The sequence below is a fragment of the Schistocerca nitens genome, chromosome 6, assembly GCF_023898315.1.
Source record: "Schistocerca nitens isolate TAMUIC-IGC-003100 chromosome 6, iqSchNite1.1, whole genome shotgun sequence".
Classification (NCBI taxonomy): Eukaryota; Metazoa; Arthropoda; class Insecta; order Orthoptera; family Acrididae; genus Schistocerca; species Schistocerca nitens.
In genome coordinates this window covers 458814396-458836299 of record NC_064619.1, presented here as the reverse complement: position 1 = coordinate 458836299, position 21904 = coordinate 458814396, and positions in this window count along the sequence as shown.

The window sequence follows — 21904 nt, the reverse complement described above, 5'->3', positions numbered from 1 at the left end:
GACTGTATTTCTGCTTACCATGACTTCCGCTATGTCATTTCCCAACGTAAACCGGCTCTGCCCAGTTGGTAATGAAAGAACGTGATGTTTAATGCGGATTCTCGATTATAACGTCTTTGTCTTGAGGTTACCAGAGTTAAAGTAAATCTGTTCGTGCCTCTTAAAAGTAAATGCCTGAACCCAGGCATTGCACCTGTGATAGTTCGTTCCACGAGACCGTTGTGGCCACATTTACCAGCCCCAGGAGTGTGCTGTAACGGATGATGTGCTTAGCTTACAAAATTAGTCATGGTGGAAAAAACGCGAGTCTATTAAATGGTTAAGTAGAAGCAAGCTTCTGACGCGGAGATTATGCTATTTTCATGCCAGCAGGAAGTAAAGACTCTTCTAGGTATCATAGGCTCGATGTGAAGCCATTTTGAAATTTTCACAAATTCAGCAAATTTCTTAGTTCGAGAAAATCCACTGGGAAGTGTGAAGTTACCGGAAAATTCGATTATTACCGTCGTTATTACTATCCTTGTCTTCATACCGCTGCTGGAATACTGTACTTGAAGATCAGTTGATGCCTTTTGGTCACTATAGAAGTAGTTTCCCAAGAACAGGTTCTTTCCCTGTCTACGGAATTCTTTTCATGTTAATATCAAACATCAGCAATTACTCATACATTACACTAAAAACTAAAGTAATTGATGGAGACGTTACTTGATATCAAAAACGCGCTGCCTTTCTTCAGTTACTTGCGCCTAGAAATGGCTATCGAGTACTGCCAAACCAAAAGGCAGGAGATCTTACTGCCTGCCCATAATTTACGTCGCTGTCAGTTCTTCCATACGTGACCTGTTTCAAGTTTTGTATGACAGAGAATGTTATAGAAAATCAATTGTTTTCCATTCCAATAAACAGAAAGATTTTCATTCTAGGCTATCCAAGTTCAAAATTTTTGCAATATTAGTTCAAATTTAATATTCGCTTCTATAATGTAGGAAGGTATTTCACAGTTGCAAAACTCGCATCCGACTCACTAACCTTACACTTAGTCGCTGACCATAAATTCCAGCTCAGAGTGACACCAGATTAAGTAACCCAATGTAGCGAAGACTGTTTGCCAGTGCTCTTTCTCACCGGAAAATACGCAGTTCACTCATTTGGCTCCATAAGTACACTGTAACAGTAATTTCTGTGTTTATACAATGCATACGGATTGTAGAATTTAGGGGTGCTCTCTCTTCCACTTCTGTATACAATAAGACTGACCTAAACGGGTCCTTTATCGTTACAGGACCTGTTTAGTGCTACATCGTACTGACAACAGTAATGTGCTTATACTGACAACCTGACTGTTCGTTTTACCTGATTTTGTAATCATTTAAATAAAACAAGATAAACTTCCAGTGGGAGACATTTCGTCTCCATTTTCCGTCTGTGAAATTCGTCAGTAAGCTATTTGCCTTCCGACCAGCAAAATGCGGCTGAGTACAGCCGGTAAACGATTCCCAAACCACGATTTAGTGCAGTTAAGACGAAGATCAGACGCATTATGTATTCCAGGCTGTAGCAGCCGCGACTTGGAAACAACAGCTGTCGTCACTTTCCAGCCCGCTGTATGATCACATCGGTTCGTCTTCTTCCTGCTGGTATTGTAACTGAGATTTGGCAACAAGGCAACGTATGATTGGCAACTCTGTGATCGACGAGTTACTTCCTGGTGTGCACGGAATTAAGCCTCAAAGTTCACTTGATTTTACCTGTCATTTCCATTGAATAATCTGAGTTATTATCGTGTGAGGTGTTAAAAAAATTGTAAATTTACGGTTTTCAGCGCAGCAAATTCGTAAAGTCGTTGCACATGGAATCGCAACTAATCTCGTCCTTTAAACAGCGGTTTACGAGTTCTAGGCACTATTGATCTCGTAAGAGGAAGCTGAGACATGTACTTCTTCGCCGGCTCTGTGGTAACGTGCTGACCTGTGAAAAAGCGTCTGTTACGGTTCGCAGTTCCAGTCTCACTGACTACCGTTTTAATCCCTTCTGTGAAAGAGCTACAAGCAGTCAGATCAAACATCGATAAGGAAAACGCAAGAAAATACTTTCGGCTCATAGTGCAACGATGAAAAACTTACAATGCTGCACAACAGGTATATCCACTTACCGCCGCTGACAAGCAAATTTTGGGTTTCTAGGAATACCAAACTTTATTTATGAAATACCACATTTGCACTGCACGACGTTTTCAACAAAGAGATAGCGCAATAGAGTAGCTCAAGTGGAAGGAAACACTTCATATTTCAATATCTGCATCTTACACTATTGGCAGTTCGGTGTAGGTGGCAGTTACGTGGTTTTATTTCGGTGATTACAAAATGAAGTGGAATGTATGCACTGGGTAGCTGAGGCAGCTAGTTCATGGTGATTCGGTCAACCAAGTAAATGAATTTACTGAACATGCTGCAAATTACTACAGGGAGCCTGTGTGTCAGGATTCTCAACCAGTGTGGCGCAACGGCGTTACGATAGAAAAATGAGCCACAGAGAAGAGGGTTTCGTGGTCTGTTGGACTGATGATATGTTTGTATATCTATAGTCTGGGGTCGATTCCAACTTCTGTCAATGATTTTAGATAGGGAGAGACAGATTCCATTCTCTTCTGGCTACACCAAGTGAAGAAGATATAATGGCATTGTGGTCTGAAATTAACATTAAAAATGATATTCCTTTTCTACCAAGTAGACGTTAGGTTGAACCACAATGAAGTCTGGATTGGCGACATATAGAAACTCTATCACCAGTAACCTTTCTTATACTAGTTATTTACTTCTAGTGACGAAACAAACGCTATGTAGGCTCACAGGACACTTATTCCATCTTTTATCTGAGCTTCTGAATGTCGCTAAAATTGGTTCTGAACTGGGAATGCTAACCTGACCGTCCTTAACGCGGAATTTGATCCCTTCGTGACAATACAGCTCGGCTACAATTTGTTGTTTGTTCAAAACTGCAGATTCCTCAACATCTCCACATATTGTGCGTGAATGGGTTCGAGTCCTGGCCTGGCACTAAAGATTTCGTTATGTATTATCAAACTCTAGCATGAGAACACCTATCTGCTGGTGGATAATAATTTTGACTGTTAATGTGTTTTCATTCATTGCCAACACTAACGATATGTGACGTTTTTGACTCCCAGTGAGACACAGAATTATTTACGAGATCACTGTAAGTTAGTCCGAGCTGGAGAAAAATTTGGTAGCTGACGTCTCTTTGTGTGTAGTCAACAACGATATGTGTGCAACAAACCCAAATTTAAGTTCGTTTTCTCTAGAATATAACAGCGATAGGTGCCGGGTTGGAGTCCTGGGAAGGAAAATATTAATGTTTCGTTTCGTCATTTCAGTTAAAACATCTAGCTACTGCCGAAAAAATCCGAAATGTCACAGTTGATTGTGCGCCGATATCTATCCGATTAGGTAGGAATTCGCGTCCGTTAAAAATGCTTGCGTTATGTAATTTAAAGTTGGTATTTGCTAACTGATACTGTCGAAAATCGAGGTATATCACTCTCTGTATGCCTAATAAGGATTGACTGTTATTTTCCGTCAGTCACGAAATCTTTGTTTAGTCTGCATGACCTGGGTTTGAAACCATATGCAGATCGAGACGGTTCGCCGTGTCATGTGAAGTTCATACATATCCTCAACTAGCTGCTCGTGAATAACTTAAATTTTTAATCTCATTTTGTGTTCAATAATAAGTACGGTATGTTACTTTGTAGAGGAAAACATGAGTACGACGATCTTACTACATGCATTACCTATCTGACGTAATAATGAGAGTGGTAACATTTCAGGTATATCATTTATTGTAATAAATGTGAGCTTACAAGCCTTACGGACAGTCTTATCTGTGATAAGGTGTTCCCTGATATTTGTAGTATCGTGGTATTACCTTACATCTTGAGTTATTGCGATACAGAGCAGTGTATATTCTAGTAGTGACTTGTTGGAACCATTTTCAATAGTCAAACGACTGTACCAAGGAGCGATTAGAGGACCTGCTAGACAACTGCGTTATGTGGGTTGCATGCGAATTAGGCGAAATGCAATTCAGGTCATTCGGATACTTTTGAGCATGTCTGTACCTGGCGCGCCGATGTCCGAGGGCTGTTTCTCGGTCATTCCCGGTGCGGTTCTCCTCTTGCTACCTGTGACGTTCGTTCGCTGCAGTACGGGAAGCAAGGATCCGTTTACCTTAAGGCTTTCCTCTTTCTTGTTGAAACTGTTGGCGTGTTTTTGTATTTATACAGCTTCTCTGAACAAGCACTTGTGATAGTGCTTCTGTACAGCCAGAACTTCCGTGTCGGCGAATTTTATTACGTGGGCGGTCTCACTCAGTGCGTGCTCTGCCACGGCCGATTCCTCCACCTGCCCCAACCTGCAATGTCGCTTATGTTCTTTGATCCTGGTGTTGATTGATCGTCCAGTCATTCCGACAAAAAATTTTCCTTATTTGCATGGTATACGGTATATTCCCAACATTGCAAGTGGGTCCCTTTTCTCCTTTGCCGATCTAAGACACCCTTTGACCTTCTTTGTCTATTTAAAAATCGTCTTTACGCTGTGTTTGCGCAGTATACGGCCGATTCTGTCCGTCACTCTGCGAATGTATGGCAGAAAGGCCGTACCGTGGCCGAGCGGCTCTAGGCGGTACAGTCTGGAACCGCGCGACCGCTACGATCGCTGGTTCGAATCCTGCCTCGGGCATGGATGTGTGTGATGTCCTTAGGGTAGTTAGGTTTAAGTAGTTCTAAGTCCTAGGGGACTGATGACCTCGGAAGTTAAGTCCCATAGTGCTCAGAGCCATTTGAACCATTTTGAAAGGCCGTACCCGACATTTCTTTTTCTGATTCCTTACTTCACCGAGTGTTTGGCTCTGTTACACTTCTATTATAACTTGTGGAGTACGCATTGCTCCTCAGAACACTTTCCAGGTATTGCATTTCGCGTCTGAGGTGCTGCGGCTCAAATATTCGTCCTGCTCGCGTTACGAGCGTATTAATCATTCCTCTTCTCTAGCTCGGTTGGTGGTTTGATAGTTTTTGCAGGTATCGGTCCGTGTGTGTCGGTTTTCTATACATGCTGTGTCCTAGCTTTTTGCCATCCCTTGTGACTAGCACATCTAGAAATGGCAGTTTTTTGTCCCATTCTACTTGGCCACCACTGGGCTAAGAGGAGTACCCATGGCAACGCCTTCCAACTATTCGTAGAAATCGCCATTGCAAGTGAAACAGCTCGTGGTGTGACAGGCATGGAAGACCTTTGTGATGTCTTGCGGGAAAATGGAACCGATGTGCTCCAGAGTGTCACTGAGTGGCAATTTCGTAAACAGAGAAGCAACATCGAAGCTGACCAGGATGTCGTTTGGTGCAAGTTTCAGTTTCTTCAGCTTCTCAATGAAATGTCCTGAGTACTTTATGTATGTGTCGGTCTTCCACATGTGTGGCTGGAGCAAAGAGGCCAAGTGTTTCGCCAGTTTATACGTCGGTGAGCCAGGAGCGCTAACAATCGGTCTTAATGGAACATACTTCTTATGGATCTTGGGTAATTCATACAGCCGAGATGGTAGGGCTTCTGTGTTGCGCAAGTTTCTCTGTATGTCAGCCGGCAGAGAAGACGCCTTGGTTAATTGATTCGTATTCCGTGTGATACGCTACGTCGGATCTGGGCTTAGTTTTCGGTACGTCGTCGGATCTAATAAGTCTCGGATCTTTTGCTCATGATCTTTGGTGCCGGCCCAAGTGGCCGCGCGGTTCTGGCGCTGCAGTCTGGAACCGCGAGACCGCTGCGGTCGCAGGTTCGAGTCCTGCCTCGGGCATGGATGTCTGTGATGTCCTTAGGTTAGTTAGGTTTAACTAGTTCTAAGTTCTAGGGGACTAATGACCTCAGCAGTTGAGTCCCATAGTACTCAGAGCCATTTGAACCATTTGATCTTTGGTCTTCATTACGATGGCATACAGTACCAATATACTCTTGTGGGAGTTGAGATTCTTAATGGCTTGTAGCTCTTCTTTCTTCAGGTTGCAAGCTCTTGGTTTTGCTCGGAGCAGTATACTGGCTGTTTCAATGCGTATTTCCTCTGCCTTTTCACAAGGAAGGGTCCGAATAGCCGCTTCGATGTTGGCAACGATGTCCCCCATAGGTGTAGTTCTCGGGATGACAGCGAAATTCCCTCCTTTTTGAAGAACAGACACTTCCTCTTCAGTCAATTGACGTTCAGTGAGGTTGACTACTGTGTGTGACATGTCGGGAATCGCCTTGTAGATCTGCTTCCGGCATCTTTCAAACTTTTTCTTCTGTCGCTCGGTGCAGCGCTCGAGTTCGTCTGCATGCTCCTGTGAGTGATGCTGTCGATATTGTCCCAGTCGTCTCGATGCATTCTGCTACTTAGTTGATATAAACTGTCCAAAAGTTCCTGATCCGTTCTTGCCAAGTCTCTCCGTGTTGTATGAATTCGCTCACGAAGGAAAGCTCGTTCCATTCTGTCAAAGATACGACGTGCTTGGGCGGTGCTGAACAGGCGCTTACATTTCAAAAACTTCGGTGTAGCACCTTCATCTCGGCACTGTGACAGAAAGACGAGAGAGGACATCAATCGCGCTTTGTTCTTCCGTCGTTGGTCAAGGCGTCGGTACAATCTGCGTAATTTCTGGCTGTAGAGAAACACTATCACACGCGCTTGTTCAGAGAAGCTGTAGAAGTACAAAAACACGTGAACAGTTTCAACAAGGAAGAGGAACGTCTTAAGGTAAACGGATCCTGGCTTCCCGTACTGCATCGAACGACCGTCGCAGGTAGCAAGAGGAGAACCGCACCGGAAATGACCGAGGAGAAGCCCTCGGACGTCGGCGCGCCAGGTACATATAGTCAGCGGCCGCGAGCTCGGCTCCAGTTCACCACCCGCAATGGAGGGTGAAGCTTTGACAATGCCAGCCACTCGTGCTGGCGAAACGTCAGTAAAATCATTAGATGAACGTCGGCCGAAGAATTCGATACAGAAGTCAATAGGCAGTTTGTCAACAAGTGGCCACAAAAGCCTTAACAATTTTGCATTAAGGCATTGTTAAATTGTTAATGATGGGTGGGGTAGAACCTGTAGAGGGAAGCCCAGAAACGAATAAAATAAGCAGGTGCATTAGTTAAGCGTAGGTGATGATGTAGCCATGGGACAGACTAGCGAGGAGCGTTGCACCAAACCAGTCTTCTGACTGAAGACAACAGTAACAACACAGAGTGGCTTTCACAGATCTCCAAGGCATTAATGAATGTAGACGTAGACGGGATCAAAAGACATAGTGAGTTTTCATTTACTGATGATAAGGACCGCCGAAAGCAGTTCCAGCATCGAGGAGATTTTACTGGTGGTATAGCGTGACACAAACCTCGAAACCGCACCCTACGACATACCTCCATCTGAACTTTTGAACAACTAAAATCAACTTGCAAACATCAGATTCAGCAAATCATGAAAATCGTTGTAAGATCTACAAAATGATCTAAACCGTCGGAGTCCTTTTTATCAGGCCAATAACGAGACTGATTTTGTCGAAGTTATAAGATAGTAATTTAAATCGTTATATGACCATCGTACGGAAACCTTCATCCTAGAAAGAAGGACATTTCAGTCGAACTGGAGGCGCACCATGATCACTTGCTTTTAAAATAGTTTCCGTATTGGTGGGATTGAACCAAAGCATCTGATTTGAGGAAGACCTGTGGAGGCCGAAATCAAACCTTTTGTTTTGATGTTGGTGTGATTGTTTCGGAACGTAAATCATTTTAAAACTTTTTTGCTTTGTTAATGCTCCCTGCTGTTGTCAACTTCTAAGCAATCTGTTCATTCTTCTGGTTGGCAGTACACTTCTTTCTTAACTGTTTAGTAAATCTTCATTTCATACTTCTCAGTTTAGATAGTAACATCTGTAGCATCACGTTACACATTTCCTTTACACGATTTCATCACTGTCCATATTTACTATGAGTAATTGCTGTGTCCCAGACTTTCATTTTCAGAAAGAATTCTCTTATATCTATGAAAATGCTTATACCGTCAAATATGTGGTTAAGGACTCTGTTATTACGGACAATAATGCGGAAATAAAGCTGCTGAATAAACTGCAGGAAACCTTATAAAAAAGTAAAAAAGTCGAACCTATACTCGTCATTATGATTTATAACACAGTGAGACAAGTTTGTATGTGATTTCCAGTAAGTTAGAAAAAAACACCGTTGTGCAGTAATTAACTGTCATTTGTTTTTGATGCTGCGTGACGCTTGTCAACCTCCAAAAAACTTTTATCTGAAATTTTTATGTCAATCAGATGAAATCTCTCAAATGCTACAATTTTCATAGAAACAAAACACGAATGTGTTCGCACAGTCAATACACGGACATTTTCGGGAACCTAGTGACAACCACCGAGTGACGTGACGTAGTGGTTAGCACACTGGACTCGCATTCGGGAGGAAGACGGTTCAAACCCGCGTCTGGCCATCCTGACGTAGATTTTCCGTGATTTCCCTAAATCGATTCAGGCAAATTCCGGGACGGTTCCTCTGAAAGGGCATGCCGACTTACATCCCCATCCTTCCCTCATCCCGATGGGACCAATGACCTCGCCATCTGGTCCCCTCACCCATATCAACCAACCAACCAGCAGTGACTAACACGAAAAAGATTTATTCATATAAAGAAGACATGTGAGAACTACAGTTACAAGAACGATTCTTAAGCCGTGTTGATACCGTCTTATGAGGTACATATTTTATAATCGTATAGGACATGTAACTGCGCGTATGGTGTTAGTCTTGCTAACTATAGAATCTGAAACGGACCCTGCACGTAGTCAAATGATATGATGAAAGTAGCGCCGCCATCGTTAATAGATAAAAGACGATTAACAAAATATTGAGCAACATTAAGTTAAATATATTATTGAAACAAAAATTATAATTTGCAGGTCGTGAGAACTTTTGCGATCCTCGAATTGAAAACTGATATGTCAGTCAATTTGGTGATGCAGTGTCGGTACTTAATGAACGTATTCAGGATCTTAGGAAAGGTATAATGTTGCTAAGTAAATGAAACGTTACTGATTTCACTTTTGGACATACATAAATACGTATAAGTGGGACAACTATTGGAGAGCTTGACAGTTCATGCATCCAAACTCCTGACAAGGGTAATACGTATATAGAAGAATGGAAAGGAGAACTGAGGATCTCTTAGATTGTGGCGATATAAGGTTAAGGTGGAGGGCTACGTTTATTTGACTGGCACGGTTGAACGGAACTTTCTTTTTTCAAGTTTGGTAAAAGAAATAGTATCTACCAGGAGTTTCTTGCGCCTCTTCTTCCCAACAGCGAGGGCGTAACTACACCATACGAAATCAGATTTAACAGGCTCTCGCGACAAGAACCAGCAGTATATTCTGAAACATAGATCCTTTGGTCGCAGGCCATTAACTGTCAATTCCAACAACAGTTCAGTTCCAGGCGTCTGCCACAGAAAGAAGGAGATAGGTGAAAGTCATTTATGAAAACATTGTGGTTTACAAACTTTACATTATTTCGTAACTATTCTCTCTGCAGCTTAAAATAACTCATTGTTACAGTTACGCAACTTCAGAATTCTAAACGTACTGCTATATTTCGATCTGAATTTTATGATTCTGAAAAAAGAATTACTTAACACAACGAAAAACCAGGCCAACTTGCAAATTTTTACATTATATTCATTAGATGACTAGTTACGGACCTAAATCATTTTCAAATCATCATAACAAAGTCGAAAATAGCATTTTTGAAGATGTCAAGACACTACTGGCAGTTCTTACATGTATTAGTTTAAAGTGGAGTGAAGGTCTGGAAATGCTTAAAGAATTTAAAAAGGATCTTAATGGCAAGAGGGCATTTCGTAATGATATATCCAACGGCTTTAAATTTATAAAGCTTTGAAATTTGACAATCAAACATAATTAACGATGTAACAAACTTAAAAGGTATGCCTATACGTATTACTGATCAGCGTGGGCCACAAAGTCATACGTGACGGAATATAAATGTGATTACACATATGCACGAAGAAGCACCGCTGTTAAACGACGTACAGTATCCAACTATTACATTTACCAATCTGTGCTGCTAGTATACTTAGGCACAAAAGAAAAATACTGCTTGCACTGGCTAGATCACCTTAGGCATAACTTAGTACTAGATAGCCATAGATTTTCGCACTAGCCTTTGTAATATTAAGTTAACTGAAGCAGCCTTACATGGAAAAATCGCAATATATAATCCCTTAAGTAGTAATCGGGGGCTAACACTGCTCACCTCTGGCTTCTTACACTAGTATTTCACTTTAACCAAGAACTACACAGCACACTCAACGTATTTAAATGTGGATACACTACTTGTAATTTACACTACAGAACTAGGAAGCTGTTGCTTTATTAATTGTACTTAATTCAACAACCATAAGCGCGGCTAGTGATGCCGTTGGCAACAGCCAGCACTGAGGATATAAACTAACGTTTGAGCATAGCAACAGGGTAGCCTCTTCACAATAACGGCCAGCCCGATGTTCAGCTCATGGATAGTGTAACAAATTTCAGCCACAGACAAGCAATCGTAAGCTTCAAACATGAACACAATCTATTAAGACACTTATCGTTTAACAAAAGACTACGTAACCTTCTAAAAGAAATATATCGGCACATCCTCCCACGACAGGCAACTTTATTAACAGTTAAATGAATAGCTGTCCAACGCAGGAACCCCCACCCAGCGCTACATCCTCAATTTAATCCGAGAATTCATGATACCTGAAACTAAGAGAATATAAACCACACAGGTAAAGTACCGACTCAGACGCCAATTCAACGATGTGATAAGGACAACAGACACATCTTACAGACAACGTAAAAGACAAGAAATATAAGGCAACACCAGCAATTCTAATTCGTAGATCGCTCTGTAAATCAATGAAATACGTGCCAGAATCTACTATCCCCTTCGTTCCACAACCGCAGGATTCCAACAGCATACGCCACATCGAAACGGAAAAGACCTACTGATCCAGTGAAACCTCCTCAGGGACTCACTACCACCAACCGACGCTGTGCTACAGTAGTTGCACACCCTACTATACCACACTACAAAGAGAGACTCAGAGTCTCCCCAGTTAGGAGCGGACAACAAGGAAGGTTCCCACGCGAGATGGCGGCGCACTCTATCAACTGAGGGATTCAGTTAGCGGGACACATAAACACCCGGCATGGCACGGCGATTAGTAAGGCTTTTTTATTTGGTGGCGGGGGGAGGGTTCATCGTTCTTCTGACTGGTCTGATGTGGCCTGCCACGAATGCTTCTCGTCACAGTAGCACTTGCCGCATAAGTCCACAATTATTTGCTGGATGTAATCCAGTCTCTGTGTTCCTCTACAGTCTTTACCCTCTACAGCTCCCCCTGGTACCCTGGAAGTATTCCCTCATGTATTAATAGATATTCCACCATCCTGTCCCTTCTTCTTGTCAGTATTTTACACATATTCCTTTCCTCGCCGATTCTCCAGAGAACGTCCTCGTTCCTTATGTTATCAGTTAACCTAGTTTCTTGTGTTGTTCTATAGCACCACATCTCAAATGCCTCGTTTCTCTTCTTTTCTGGTTTACCAACAGTCCATGTTTCACTGGCATTTAAAGCTGTGTTGCAAACATACATTTCCAGAAATTTCTTCCTCACATTAAAGACTACATTTGCTACTACTAGACTTCTCTTGGCCAAGGACGTCCTTTTCACCTCCCTGTCCACACAGGCATGATGGCCAACTCAAAAGGTCTACCGCCATCTTTGCATAAGGGTTAGTTTTTACTAAAGGTACGTGTCGCAGGATGTGGGTGCTCGATGTTTGCGTACGTCTGGTTAAGGTTAACCATTAATACGCGCACATCTGTAGATAGATTGGGTCGAAGTCGAACGAATGGTAGCGGTTTGAAGGACAGAGGAAAAACAGTGCCAAGACGAGAGCCAAGGGAAAAAAACCTCTACGATAGTTAGGTCGAGTGTTAAGAGCAGTAGCGGATGCCTTGCTGCCTGCGATAGGTCATGCAAGGATAGGCTTTGTTAGTAGTGGATATCATGCATGTCGATACCTTTGACGACGTGCGTTGCTGTTGCTTGGCTGCTGCCGCTGGGTGCCGGTGCTGAACTCTCGATCAGAGTCATCAACCTGCAACAGTTCGGTTTATCATTGTTTTTGTGTCCGATAGGTCATATATCGGATGCACAGTGTAGGGTGATGTTGGCGAATTGTTTGTTCGTCAGTGGGCGAGCGAGTCGGTTTCTCTGCTGTGGCCTGTTGGTCGGCTCTAATAGCAGCTAGTAATTACCAGCCAACGTTGCCGACATGCAGGGGCTTGCCGACGTTTGTCGCTTGTTGGTGTATATTAGCTTGCCATAGGTGGTTATGCCATAGCTAGTAGTGTCTTTGGCTGCTTGTGCTTCCACCTATGTTTGTAACCCTGAGGACAAGAGAGTTCCCTGAACCTCTATCCGTTCCCCCACCCTCTTTGACCAGGCCTGTGGCTGAATGAGAGTAATGTTTTATGCCGAAAGTCATCATCCTGCATTGCTGATGATTTTTATTCAAAATTTCAGCAGGGGGGGGGGGGGGAGAGAAATTAAGGACGTTTGGTTACTAATGAAAGACGCTACCCCTAGCCCACGGGTACTTTTAGGGATAGTAAAGACACCAGAGAGAGAGTTCTCACACTGCGCTTGATAAGGGAACCATACCTGAAAAGTCATGTCACTTCCAGTAGATACGTCGACCTAGAAAAAGCGTTCGACAGTGAAAAATGCTGCAAGATGTTCTAAATTATAGAAAAAAATAGATGTAACTTACTGTGAAACACCTGTGATATACAATACTTACAGGAAGTGAAAGGGAACAGTAAGACTGGAAAACCAAGTACTATATGCTCGCATTAAAAAGGATCAAAGAAAGGTATGTATTCTTTCACCCCTTCTGTTTAATCTATACATCGAAGAAGCAATGGCGGAAATAAAACAAAGGCTCAAGAGTGGAATTGAAATTCAAAGTGAAGAGATATGAGTTATCAGATTCCTTGATGAAATTGCTGTCCTCAACGAAAGTGAAGAAGAATTTCAGGATCTGTAAATGGAATAACTAATCTAATGAGTACAGAATATGGATTGCGAGTAAACAGAAGGAAGACGAAAGTAATGAAAAGTAACAGAAATGGGAATAGCGAGAAACTTAAGACACGGATTGGTGATCACGAAGTAGAAGTTAGGGGATTCTACTACCTAATCAGCAAAATAACCCGTGATGGACAGAGCAAGGAGGATATAAAAAAGCACACTAGCACTCGTAAAAAGGGCATTCCTGGCTAAGAGAAGTCTACTACTTCCAAAAGTAGGTTTTAAAGTGAGGAAGAAATTTCTGAGAATGTACGTTTGGAACATAGCATTGTGTGGTAGTGAAATACGGACTGTTGGTAAACCAGAAAAGAAGAAAATCGAAGCGTTTGAGATGTGGTGCTGCAGAAGGATTTTCAGAGTTAAATGCAGTGATAAGGTAAGGAATCAGGAGGATTTTCGCAGAATCGGAGAGGAAAGGAACATACAGAAAACACTGGAAAGAAGAAAGGACAGGGTGACAGCACATCGGGGAACAATCTCCATGTCACCACAGGCCAGTGGCAGCTCTATTATGCTCTGGAGAACATTCACATGGGCATCAATGGATCCAATGGAACTCCTGCAGGGTGCCATGAAGGATAAGGAATAAATATCATGGATTGGTTCAGGGAATACAATGGCATGTTCCAGTTGATGTACCGTCCTCCAATTCCCCAGATCTGAACCCGACCGAAAATATTTGGTATGTAAATGGGCATGGCGTCGAAGCTCATCCCCCCTCTCCCCGGAATTTGCGGGACTTGCGAATATATTTCTTCTACACATTACACGTTAATGTGACCGTCGCATATATTCGACATCAACATGCAATAAACAGTCACAGACTGCAGCACTTGCAGTGGAGGGTATACAGGCTCTTTCAGAAAAAACGTTTTAATATGCAGGACAGATTCTTTACACCAAATCAAGAGGAGTTGTCTGGAAAACATGGGCTCTAAAATGTATACCTTAAGAGCTATGAGCACTTGTCAATATTCGAAACTGTGAACCAAGCTCTTCTACTGAAAGCTCTTTGCTTTCCATTTTTGGGAAGAGTTCGTATGGACGAAAACAATAAGAAGTGTCCAGTAAACATGTGCTCTAAATTGCATGTCGTAAGAGTTACTATCACTTATTCGTCTTCGCTACTGTGAAACACATCTCCTCTACCGGCCAAATGCTTGTGGGTCTTACGGCAAGCAGCTTAGGGCCCATGTTTACGGTAATTGTTTTGGTGTCAGGAACCAATCCCAAAATTTTTAAAAGGATACCTTGTAACGTCTTGTATAGAGCCCGTCGGCTGAATGCGGAGAGCAGTGCAGTCGTCGTCGTAATGCAAAAATGGAAAGATCTACCTGAGTTCCAAAAGGGCATTATCTTTTGCTTTCAAGCCAAGGGTGGAAGCATTTCCATAACAGTTTGTAAACTGTTTGTGGGCCACCGTGGTTAAAGTAAATCATGCATGGCAAAAGGGCGCGATCCAAAACCGGGCCCGCAGGCCTTAGATGACAGGGGTGAATGACGACTGCAGAGATGTGTACAGACCAATAGATGTGCAGCTGTTGAGCAACAGACCACTCAGATAAAGCAAGCGCTATCAACACTGTCTCCTCAACGAGAATTCAGATTTTATGCGTATGTATCTTCGCAGCAGGCGCCTGGTTCATGCGCCCATACTGACTGCTATTCATCGCCTACAAAGACTAGAATTTTCGCGCCAGTATTGCAACTGTACGTCGAGTAAGTGGCAACAGGTGGCGTCTACAGATGAACTTAGTTTTCGTCGGACACATGGCCGTTGAGGTGTACGGCATGAAGCAACTGATAACAATCTGCATGTATTATGGTCTGTGGAATGTTTTTTGGGATTTTCTGAGTTATATCGTCATTCTGGAAGTTACAGTGGATCAACACAAGTCTGCATCTATCTCTGAAGCCATTTCCACCGCTACAAGCAGGTTGCTTTTCCTCAGCACGATGGAACCTGCCAAAAGGACAACGCAACGTGTCACACAGCTGCCAGTGTACGAGCGTTGTTCGAAGAACATCACGATGAGGCTACCGTACTCCCCTAGCCACCACACTTCCCGAATTTTGGCCAACCGAGACTCTGTGGGACCACCGCGATCGGGCTATTCGCACCATGCGTCCTCAATCGAAAAACAAGTGCAACTGACCACACACAGTGTAGCATTCAGCATGCCTTCACATCCGTCGATACTTTCCAGAATCTCACTGACTCTCTTCCTGCACGTCTCGCATTGGTCCGTGCTGCAAAAGGTGGCTATTCCGGGATTTGACAGGCGGTCACATTAATGTGACTGGAAAGTTTACTGTATACAGCTATAGAACATAGCACGTCGTTACTTCAGACATGCATGCGTGTTTGAAGGACAATTCGTAGTACGTTGTAAACACATACACTGCAAAGAAATAAAAATATTGCACTTCCTGTGAAGTCTACTATCACAACCAATCTACAAGTGACTAAAAGAACAGAATAAGTAATTAACAGTGAGAAATCTCAGTGAGTTCTTGAGACGTTGCAGAAAGTGTGGCGCGACTGTTCGTTACAGATTCGTAATCAGATGTGTAACGCGTTAAACGTGCTCAACCAATCTCTGATCTCCATTACGTGCTACATATTCTAATTTGAAGTCGAGTTTTGCGTCCTCCTGTGTTTACAAATAAGTTTCTGTTGCGCATGTGTAGTCATGAATAATAACACCCCCGTCACGTCTCATGTGTGTATTATAAGAAATCATACAATCATTGATATTACAGAAGATATAACATGAATGTCAAGATAATTAGGGAACACGCAAAAGAAGGTAAACATGTAACAAAGGTAGTATTCCCAACAGCTGAAGAAGTGGATGGTTTTGTAAATTTCAAAACCAATCAAAAAGGATGAAAAATGAAACGGAAAGTATGATGGACAAGAGAAGAAAAATGAAAGTAGAAACAAAGATAAAACAGTATACACAGATCTGTGCAAGGCTCTGAGAAAGAACACATGAAAGAAGACATCAAGAAGTATGAAGAAGACAAGCTGAATGCCATTCTTGAAAATGAATCTAGTTTAAAGACGACAAAGCCGAAGCTTATTATTGGAAAGAATGATATAACAGCGTTAGACAAAGTTCAAGGTGATATTACAAACCATAAAAAATACCCCACTATAATGTAAGTTTGTATAGCTATCTGTAAAGGAGAATCAGTGATGATTAATCCTAGATAAACTGTGAACTTCTGTCCCCGGTAAAATCGAAGCACTATCATCACAAGCTAAAGAAGAAATAGACAAGATGAAAAAAAGAACAGCTTTAGGTAGTGGTGGCCTGTTTGTTGATGTTTTAAAGCTGACGGACGAGGAATCTGCAAAGCATTTACCTAAAATATGTTCAAGTTGTTTGTGCACTGGAACATTACCAGGAGATTGAAATGATATAACGGTTCTAAGGAAGAAATTGATGCTTTCGCTTACAACTTAAATAATTTACATCCAAAACTATTAATGTCGTGGACCTCACAATTGCAAACAGGAATGGAAAACCTAATATTTCTATTTATAGAAATCCACATCAACCGATGTAATAATAAATGCTACATCATGCCATCCATTAAGATACAAAATGGCATGTTTTAAAAAAGTGGTGCATAGGATATTGAAATTACCTCTTCAACCTGAGGCAATCCAGAGGGAAATTGATACAATAAAACAGATAGCAGTTGCTAACAATTATAATTCCCATCAGGTTGATCTGTTACATCAAAAATTACAAGAAACAAATGATGCTGTTATAAATTCCAAAAAGGGATTTACAAAAATGACATACATGGGACCTATTTCAGATAAAATAAATAAATAATTTAAGAATACAAGCGCGACAATAGTATTTAAAACTAATAACCCACTACAGATGAAACTGAAACACACAATTGGGGTATCAAATATATACCAAAAGTCAGGTGTTTACAAAATACTATGTAAAGACTGTGAGAAACAGTATATTGGCCAAACTGGCCGTAACTTTCTACCAAGTTTTAAAGAAAACACTACTGATACTACACACACAAAATCAATATTTGGTCAACATCTTGATGGATACAGTCATTCTGAGGGTTGTGTATTTCTAAAAATTTGAAAATATTACACACTGTGCCAAAAGGACTACTATTAAATATCTTAGAAGAAATGGAAATCTTTTCACTTCACAAAAGTAATTCGTGTTTTAAACGAATAACTTCAGTTCAAAGACAAACATTTCTTTGAGCTTTTCGATGATCTGCTTTAGGTTGTTCACTCTTCTGCCCTTCGTTTTTAAAATTATTAAGACTTTTAGGAAATATTTTTTCTTTACTTTGTAATTTTATTTCACCAAACATTATTTTATAACTGACTATCTGTTTTAGAACGTTTGCTTATATGCTTTTAGACTGCATATTGCTAAAACATATCCCTTTATTTTTGACACTACGGCTTATAGTATTATAATTTTAAATTCCGTCCATTTTTTTTATTTTTATTTGTTTATAAGACTGGCATGCAACATAAGTAATAGCAAAGCCTTTTCAAAAATTGTCACATGAAATTTAAAAAAAATGGAATGTACATATGAACTTCATAGACAATAATTAATAAATATGCACAACTACTTCGTATCGTATCTGTTCAGCATGTACTATACATGTCAGCTAAAGATTATTGCAACCTACTCATTGAAAATCGTTTCAATAAAGACATATTGCTGCTCAGTAGTACATCGTCTGACGTGACAGTCTTTGCCATTCCACTTTCGCAACAACTTCGTTAGAAAGGAAGCCTGCTGCCACATCTTTGCACTGGCGTTTATCCTCACCATGGCAACCAATAGTTTGCCTAGCGACTTTACAGCAACTTCAGTGGAAAGAAGCCTGCTGCCTCATCTTTGGAACGGCGTCCAACTTCACCATGGCAACCAGTTGTTCCAAATGGTTCACTAACAGGCCTTGAGAGGGCAACCCATGTACTGTCTAAACGAAGTTCATCTATCCTACATGGTTAAATTTTTTAACGCTTCTTAATTGACAACAGCTGTTAAATAAGCTAAGTTTAGCGTGTTTTTATTTTTATTTTTTGGCAGTGTTCTTTTAACTAAAAATTTGACATTGTTATTCGACTTATAACCCATTGGTTAGTAATGACATCATTCCGTCAGAAGTGGTTTCTTCAGTAGTGATTCTCCAGCAGAAGGAGGTTCTTACTCATCGGTAATTCATCGTTTTATAGCTTCGTAACTTTATGTATTTTCTTTAATATATGTAGCCCTCTAATTAAAGCTTTGTATACGACTTGTAGGTCTGAAGATGAGCAAAGTAGTGGTCGAAACCGGTCACCATAATAAATAAATTGCGATCAAGACTGTTTCTGATAGTATATATTTGAAAAAAGAAACGTTTTCGACCAATGGTTAGTAATGATGAATGTGAAACATGGTCATTAATTGAGTTCGTTGATAGAAAACTCATTGTAGTTCAAAGAGGAATCGATATATCAAAGTAGGCCAAACAAAGAGAGACGGAAATAAACCAATAGATATCAGAAAGAAAGCAGGTCATATCCCTCAAAGGAAGAATATCAGATACTAAAAGAATACTAGATTGGAGTCTAACTTACCAAAAAAGACGTAGAGGAAGAACCCCGGTCGGATGGGATGGAGACGTATGTAGCTGGCAATAAGAAGCTCAAGATCAGCAACAATGGATAAATGTACTAGGATTCTACACTGAAGCGCCAAAGAAACTGGAATAGGCATCCGTATTTAAATACAGGGATATGTAAACAGGCAGAATACGGCGCTACGGTTGAAACGCCTATAAAGACAAGTGTGAGACACAGTTGTTAGCTCGATTGCTGCTGCTACAATGGCGGATTATCAAGATTTAAGTGAGTTAAAACAGCGCGTTGTAATCTGCGTACAAGCGATGGGAAACAACATCTCCAAGGTAGCGATGACGTGGGGATTTTCCCGTACGACCATTTCACGAATGTACCATGAATATCAGGAATCCAGTAAAACATCAAATCTCCGACATGGCCGCGGTCGGGAAAAGATCCTGCAAGATCGGGACCGATGACGACTGAAGAGAACCATTCAACTTGACATGAGTGTAGCCCTATCGCAAATTGTTGCGGATTTCAATGGTGGGCCATCAGCAAGAGTCAGCATGCGGAACATTCAACGAAACATCATCGATATGGGATTTCAGAGCCGAAAACCCACTCGTGTACCTTTGATGATGCACGACACAAAGATTTACGTCTCTCCTACGTCCGTCATCACCGACATCGGACTGTTGATGACTCGAAACATGTTGCCTGGTTGGGCGAGTCTCCTTCCAAATTGTACCGAGCGGGTGGACGTTTACGGGTATGGAGACAACCTCATGAATCCACGGACCCTGCATGTCAGTTGAGGACTGTTCAAGCAGGTGGAGGCTCAGTAATGTTGTGAGGCGTGTGCAATTGGAATGATATGGAGCCCCTGATACGTCTAGATACGACTCTTACGGGTACACGTACATAAGGGTGCTGGCTGTCCCCCTGCATCCATTCATGCCCATTGTGCATTACGATAGACTTGAGCAATTCCAGCAGGACAATGCGACACACCACAGTCCAGAACTGCTACCGAGTGGCTCCAGGAACACTCGTCTGAGTTTAAACATTTCCGTTGGTGACCAAACTCCCCAGACATGTACATTATTAAGCATATCTGGGGTGCCTTGCAACGTGCTGTTGAGAGGAGCACTCCACCCTCTCGTCATCTTACGAATTTATGGACAGCCCTGCTGGATTCATGATGTCATTTCCCTCCAGCACTACTTCAGACATTAGTCGAGGCAACGCCACTTCGTGTTGCGACACTTCTGCGTGCTCGCGAGGGCCTTACGCGATATTAAGCATGTGTAGCCGTTTCTTTGGCTCTTCTGTGTATGTTACACGCTGACTGAAAAAAGGCCCATCATCAAGTAGTTGAACTGATTGATGCAACTGATGATGATGGTGACGATAGTGATGACTACGTAAATACCCGAAGATATGTTACAGCTCGATTTTTGACGAATCACATTCCATCAATACATAATCGATTCCCGATAATGTGAATAAAATTTTGCGTCTACGACACCCTCATGTGCATCGATGAAGAAAATAGCATGACTTGTAACAATAAAATTGTCTTGTCTAGACTTTGGCTCTCTTCCGAAGTCACCTAGCATTAATGCTTTCATGAATCCTAAGTTACTAAATATGTTATCAAATTCACTGTGACGTTGCCAGAATACAGAGGGTTAAGTGTGAAACTGCGTGTTACAGTAAACCTGTACTATCGATTCTGTTCTCAAGATTTGGCATAAGATTTACTTCACCGCATAAACTTTCAGAACCTCTATCGCATTTTCTTAAACTCACTTAAGTTCAGAACGAACTTTGGCAGCGAAAGGCAAGCTTCGAGCAAGAATTTACAGTATTTTACAATTTGCCAGGAAGGATTATAACAACCTCCACTATGCAGCAAAGAGACGAATTGGTACTACTAAACCTCTTTAGCTGTAGCTGTAGCTGAGGCATTGGCCGTAGTATTAATTATAACTGGCAACCTGCTGGGGCATTAACGTTGGATAGCAGGAGAAAAGTGTGCTTAGCAAGACAAAAGAGATTTTCGAAAATACAAAGGGTGTTTTACAAATTACCGAGCGCTGCGTGTGCCATTGCATAGGAGCCAGTAGTCTGCAGAAGAAGCAAACTCCGATCGCAGTATATACTCTGGCCTGTTTTTCAGACTGTGGCAGATGGCGCAATGGTTAGAAACAAAGTAAAGTTCTTAGAAGAGGATATGGAAAGAAAGAAATCACTTATGTCCCTTGCTAGAGAGTATCAAAATGTTTCGCTATTACGTCTGTAAAATGCCACCAGATGCGACTTGTGCACGAGGATCGTAGGACAGCATCCTAACACTGCCGCCATAGTTGGTGCGTCGCACGGAACAGAGCAGGCAATTATCGCTCCCGATTTCAACACGCAGCGTTTTGATGCCAAGTTCGTCTCCGTGCTGTGTTCAAAGAGCGTGCCCTGGATGATGAGGCGGTGATGGCTGAAACTCCAGTTTGACCAGACTATTGAAACTGCTCAGAATAATCCGTTACTGGCGGATTTTCGAATTTTTATTCCTGTCATTTTCTGTAATAAAGTAGAAATAGGAAAAGATTGAAGAATATTGCCTGTCTCTTTTTCATGATACATATATTCAAAATATTAAGTTGAATAGAAGAATAAAGGGTAACTTATGTAATAAAATGGAGCGCCTACAGCCGTCCTTATGGTGTTACTGATTATATGGCTATCGTTCTCGGTGCTTCAGTGCACCATCTTCAAGCCTTAACTGACATTGAGGGTGTTAACTCCAAACGTATACGTTATTCATCAATGGCCAGCATCTAAGAACTGGTTTTCGCTGACTACCTATAACAATGATGTAGCATCTACAACTAACAACATCATTGTTACAGATAGTCTGCGAAAACCAGTTCAAAGTTGCTGACCACTGTTGAGTCATGTTTACGATTGGAGTTAACCCCCTCAACGACAGTTAAGGCCTCAAGA